Below are 6,133 nucleotides of genomic sequence, written 5' to 3'. Positions count from 1 at the left end.
AGCACACACAACTTAGCAAAGTTTAGAAGGACTGCGAAGGCTTCAGAACCTTCCGTTCTGTGATTATTAGAAAGTCACACAGCTCTTCCCTGAAGAGGGAGACAACGGAAGGTAATTTTGAAAGCCTGAAAGTATGAAGGCCGGGGTGACCTCCCACGAGTCTTCGCGTGGGGCGTGAACTGAGCTCTGTTTCTCCGTTTCTGGTACCAACCCCACTACTCTGTCATCCTCACCTTCCCAGGATGCCAGCAGGTCCTCTGCAGCTGGGTCCTCTTGACACTGAATTCATCCTATAAGGAAGAGTCAGGGGTCCTTACAGACATAACTATGAGAAGAGCTGGGCTCAGACACGGGAAGTGCTGTGCGGGGAGAAGACCTCACAGAAAGCAGGGCCGCCCACCTCCTTGCACCTGCGAGTGGACCAGGACGGGAGAGGCACCAGGTACTTGCGGAAACTGGTCGGAGTTCTCCAAGTAAGTGGCAGAGGCTGGGGCTTCGTTTTTTGACGCTTTATATGACCACATGACCTGTATTCTTTTATGTGCATCAAACATTCCTTAATAAACAGGAAAACTTTTAGCCAGAAACAATGGCTCTGGGGGGAAAAAAGTTATCAAGAAGAAAAGGGGAGGGCGGTGCCCCCTGCAGTGATTACCGGGACATGGTCCAGCCGACGCAGGGGCTGGACTGTCCTCCCTGCAGACCCAGACAGCCCTCAGCCCTGGGCCACTCCACCCAGATCCGTTTTCTCTAGATGGGGATGGCTGGTGAGCCTGGGCAGTTCCTGGATACTTACAAGGCAACGCAAAGCGGAGCACAGAATGTGATTTGGGACCGTTTTGTTTGAGAGCAGGGTCAGTGAGCCATGGCCAGGGGCCAAACCGAGCCCTCCCGACCTGTTTTGGACAGCCCAAGAGCTGAGGATGGTTATATCAAAGAAAAGCAAAAGACATAGCAGTGACTTCCCTGGTGGTCCAGTGGCTAAGACTCCGTGCTCCCAATGCAGGGGGCCCGGTTTCGATTCCTGGTCAGGGAACTAGATCCTGCATGCATGCCGCAACTAAGAGTCCGCATGCTGCAACTAAGGAGTCCACATGCCGCAACTGAGACCCGGCGCAGCCAAATCAATAAATAAATATTAAAAAAAAAAAAGACATAGCATTATTCACAACGGTCAAAAGGTAGAAACAGCCCAGTGTCCACTGATGGATGAATAAAGTGTGGTCCGTCTGTACAATGGAACGTTGCTCAGCAATAAAAAGGAAGGAAACTGTGACACTCGCCACACAGGTGAAGCCTGAGGACACGATGCACGGTGAAATAAACTAGACACAAAAAGGCATGTCCTATATGATTCCACTGACACGGGGACCTAAAGGAGTCAAAGACAGAGTGACAGAAAGTAGATGGTGGCTGTGAGGACCGGGGAGTCAGTGTTTAATGGGGACAGAGTCTCAGTTTAAGACGGTGAGAAAGTTCTGGAGGCGGAGGGTGGTGATGGCTGCACCACAATGTGAATGCTCTTAAAACTAAATACTTAAACACGGTTAAAATGGAAATTTTGTGTTATGCATATTTTACCACTGTAAAAAAAAAAACCAGAAAAATCAAAAGAAGATTTTGTGGCCTGAAAATTCTATGAGATTCACACCTCCGTGTCCGTGTCAGTTGCTCGTTTTCTAGGGCTGCTCTGGATCTGCCACAGCAAAGGCAGGTCGTGGCAGCCGAGCTGGAAGAGGCAGGAAGCCAACGGCGTCTGCCACCCAGTCCTTTGCAGAAAAGCCTCAAGCCAGTGCCGGGACCCACGGAGACGGGATCGCTGTGCGGGCACACGGTCAGAGCCCCGGGCCTTTAGAGGTCGCCGAGTTCAAGCCCTTTATTTCCAGGGCCAAGATGATAAGTCCCATGGGACTTCAGAAGATGACGAAGAGGACAGTGAGAAACGAGGCGGGGAGTGAAATCTGGGGCACCGGGCCCTTCTCGCTCTGAATGGCTGCCCCCGCCAGCACACACGAGGGTCTGGCTGCCGCCTGGCTGCTGGGTTGGCCTGGAGGAGAGAGGAACTTCCTCCTGGAGGGATGACGTGCTCCTGTGCAGTCGCTCCCACCGCCTCCACCGCCAGAAAGTCCCCGCCCACCAGCATCACTCCTCGGTGCCCCCACCACCCCAGCTCCCGCCCCCGACTCCTCTTCCGTACACTTGCCCTGGACCACAGCGTCTGCACCACCCATGTGTACTACCTCGCGGTGCAGTCTACCTGCACCTCATCACCTCTGCAAGGTCACCTTTCCTGTAAGTAGCGAATCCTCCCCCACCAAGGTAATCTCCCGGGAGAGGAGACTCCCTCCCTTTCCATCTCCCACTGCCTCACTCCCTGGTGTTTCGCATGCCCCAGGTTCCAGAATAACCTCGCTGCTGAGGATCTCCAGAGTGGACTGAATTGAAACGAAAGGGCAATAAAAAAAATCTACGTACAGACACATATCACCTTTTCAAGTCACCTCCTGTCCATTAAGTCCCTTCAGGGAACACTGCTCTGCTGTAGGAAACATGCTCTCTGTGGCTAAGAAAGTTACCCACACGCTGGGCTGGCCTGACTGCAGGGCCCCTGTGCACTGTGTTATCCATCTTTGCTGCTCACGGTGTGGCCCTCACCCAGCAGCTTCTGCCGTCGACACCTGGGGCGCTGGCTACACAGGCAGATTTCCAGACCTCCTGACTCAGAACCTGCATTTCAGCACACTCCCTGGGTGACTGGTACGCATGCCAACGTTTGAGAAACGCCATCCCACATGCTCTCTCATCAACACTGAGAAATCACCACAAATAAAAGGAAATCTGGGAATGCACATCAAACCACAATGAGACACCAGTTCACACTTCACAGCCTTTAGGATGGCTACCACAAAAAAAGAAGAAAAGAAAAGAACAAGTGTCAGTGGGGACATAGAGAAACGGGAAGCTTGTGACTATTGGTGGGGATGTAAAATGGTGCAGGTGCGTGGAAAACAGTCTGGAGGTTCCTCAAAAAATTAAACACAGAACTACCATATGAGCCAGCAATTCTACCACTGGGCAATTCCACTCAAAAGAACTGAAAGCAGGAACTTTAAGGGATGTTTGACACCCACGTTCACAGCAGCATTACTCACAACAGCCAAGAGGCAGAAGCACCACAAATATTCACTGACGGATAAATGGATAAGCAAAACGTGGTCCGTCCATACAACGGAATATTATCACTCGGCCTTAAACAGGAAGGAGATTCTGGCACCTGCTACCACATGGATGAACCCTGAGGACATTATGCTCAGTGAAATGAGCCACACACATAGGGACAAATCCTATAGGATTCCACTGATATGAGGTCCCTGGGGTAGACAAGTTCAGACACAGACAGTAGAAGGGTGGCTGCCAGGGGCTGGAGGAGGGGTGGGCAGTCAGTATTTAGTGAGGACAGAGTCTCAGTTTGGGAAGATCAGAGAGTTCTGGAGACGAGAGTGGTGATGGCTGCATAACAATGTGAGTGCCCCTACTGCCACTGAACCGCACACTTGAAAATGGTTAAGATGGTAAATTTTACGTTACGTATATTTTACCACATTAAAAAAAAAAATGCTTTGAAACAAGACAGGAAATCTGAGGAGGACTGTGGGAGATGCTGCAGGCTTCGTTGTTGCCCCTCGACCTTGAGACTTCAAGCTGACTCCGTTTTCCCTGCACCTACCACCATGCCTGTGAAACACGTTTTAATGGAGCAAATCAGAACGTGTGGACATGTGTCTTAAAGTTTCTCCGTCTGGTTTATCACCCTCACCATGACCCACAGGCATTAACCCACACCTCTTTGACAAAACAAACAAACAAACAAAAAAAAACAGAAAATAGAGGCCCTGTGATGAGTTTATCTTATACATGCATGTTGATTGACCATTCAGGAGAGCTGGGGCTCACCGTGTCAGCCTGCGGGTCTACGTCCAGCCCTCTTTCAGGGGGCTTGTTTGTTCAAGGTTCCCCACTACATAAGGGAGCCTTTGCCCACATGCACACAGTCAGGCATTTATGCCTACATGTTCAACCGTGAACATGGTTTACACGAGCATAACACTGAGAACATGTAACTGTACGGGGGAGGAAGGACCGTGGTGGGGTTGGAAGAGAATTCCTCATTCCGACTTGGTGGTAATCAACAGACACCATCGAAAACGAAAATAAAGGAAAAAGAGAAAAAAAGAGGGAAAATAAGCAGATTATTTAGAAACACGGAGAAAAATAAGAGATTTAAAAGTGGCTGCCTTTGGTGAGCTGAAACCTGGGTGGCGGGTATAGAAGGGGATCTGGTAATTCACTCTCTAAATCACGTACATGTAGTACTGTCTTAGTCTGTTCAGGATGCTATGCCAAACACCACCACAGGCTGGCGGCTTAAACAAATACCACTGAGCTCTCACAGTTCTGGAGGCTGGAAGTCCGCGATCAAGGTGCTGGCAGATTCAGTGTCTGGTGAGAGCCCCTTCCAGGTTCACGGCTGGTGTCTTCCTGCTGGAAGAAGGGGTGAGGAGCTCTGTGGGGTCTCTTTTATGAGGGCTCCACCCCCATGACCTCATCACCCCCCGAGGCCCCCCTCCTAACGCCATCACACTGGGGGTTCGGTTTCAACATACGAATCTGGGGTGACACATTCACTCTATAGTAAATACTTAAATTATAAACCATAAAACTGAAGTTACCCAGGCGATGTAGGGTGGAGCACCTAGCACAGTACCTGACGCAAAACAGATGTGTCATGAACGTCTGCGCTGTCCCTCACGTCACTACCACGGCACAGCATACATCACTGAGATTCACGGGTGACCTTTCTCCTGTGGCTCAGAGAACACACCGCCACCGCTGCCCAGAGCAATCCACCAGCAACTCTTCAAAGAAGTTTCAGTGGCTTTGCATGAAACCGAAAAGTGATTCCAAGAAAAACTTAAAATAACAACCATCAGAAACACAGCTGTAAACGGCAGTGAGATACCATTTTTCATGTGTCAGGCGGAGGGGGAGCCGCCGTGCTGGGGAAGGTTCGGGCTCCCTTACTTTGGTGGCTGGGCTTCAATGATCAATGGAACTTGCCAAGAGCTATCAACATTACTTTAGGCACATCCTGCTGGGCCCAGCAATGCCAATTCCAGAGATTTCTCCTACAGAAGAACTCACACTTGCACAAAAAAGCAGCTTGTGTCCAAAAATTGGTAACAACCCAACTGTCAACCAACAGGGGACGCGGTGGACAAGTTATGGCAAGTCTAGATCATCGGAGATGATCTCTAAGAAACACCTAAGAGGAAGAAAGCTATTTGCTGATACTTCCAGGAACAGAACTGGGGAGGCAGCACCCAGAGTGGGAGAATTTATATCACATACTCCTATCTTCACTGACACCTGAATCATTTTAAAGCTAAAAATAAATTTTTACAAAGGGAAGGGGGAAATTGGGAGTTACTCTGTAAGGAATAGAGTTCCAGTTTAAGAAAATGAAAACGTTCCGGAGAGGGAGGGTGGGGATGGTTGCCCAGCGATATAAAGGTACTTAATGCCACAGACCTACACGCTTAAAAGTGGTTAAAATGGTACATTTTACAGCAATAAAAGAGTCAATATAAATGTGGCAACCCATTTCAACCGGGAAAAAAGAATCCTTGCTTATTTGGAGCTTAAAAAAACGGGAGCGGGGTTTGAAAGCACCTATCTCCGAAGGAGCTCCTCCCTTAGCAGCCCGCCACCCAGGAACTGGTCGCCCAGGGGGTGGGGAGTCTGTGGGAACCCCGGGCAGCGGGGCGAGGGGGACTCCGTGCGGCGAGGCGCGAGGAACCCCGGGCGGCGGGGCCCCCGTCCTGTCGAGCTGAGAGCAGCTTCCACCCCGAGTCTTCGACCGCAACAGCCGCGCGCTACCGGGAAGGCCGCCGCCACGCGCCTGCGCACACCCCACGCCTGCGCAGAGCCGGCGCCTGCGCGGACACCGCTTTGGGACAGATCCCCGCGCCTGCGCAGAGTCGGAGCGCGGCCGCTGGCCAGCGGGGGCGGGCTCAGCGTCGGCAGTCCATCGTCCGATCCCGCTCATTGGCTGGGAGGTGGAGCGTGGACCGAG

At 51.2% G+C, this 6,133-nt stretch overlaps 1 long non-coding RNA gene across 2 annotated transcripts; it reads right to left on the bottom strand.

Annotated features, from left to right (window-relative positions):
• Positions 1-300: 300 nt before the first annotated feature.
• LOC309648523 lies at positions 301-6,071 on the bottom strand. Of its 2 annotated transcripts, XR_014256694.1 has the most exons (3): positions 4,754-5,989; positions 4,366-4,542; positions 301-3,735 (listed from the first exon to the last, which is right to left on the bottom strand). It is a non-coding gene; the product is annotated as an uncharacterized lncRNA (long non-coding RNA). The 2 variants fall into 2 exon arrangements; XR_014256693.1 differs by lacking the exon at positions 301-3,735 and having other exon boundaries at positions 3,900-4,542; positions 4,754-6,071.
• Between the last annotated feature and the right edge of the window lie 62 nt (positions 6,072-6,133).

Source organism: Balaenoptera physalus, assembly GCF_965194825.1.
Source record: "Balaenoptera physalus genome assembly, chromosome: 19".
Taxonomy (NCBI): domain Eukaryota; kingdom Metazoa; phylum Chordata; class Mammalia; order Artiodactyla; family Balaenopteridae; genus Balaenoptera; species Balaenoptera physalus.
Note: the sequence above shows the minus strand (reverse complement) of the source record. Positions and strands in the feature narration are given on the sequence as shown.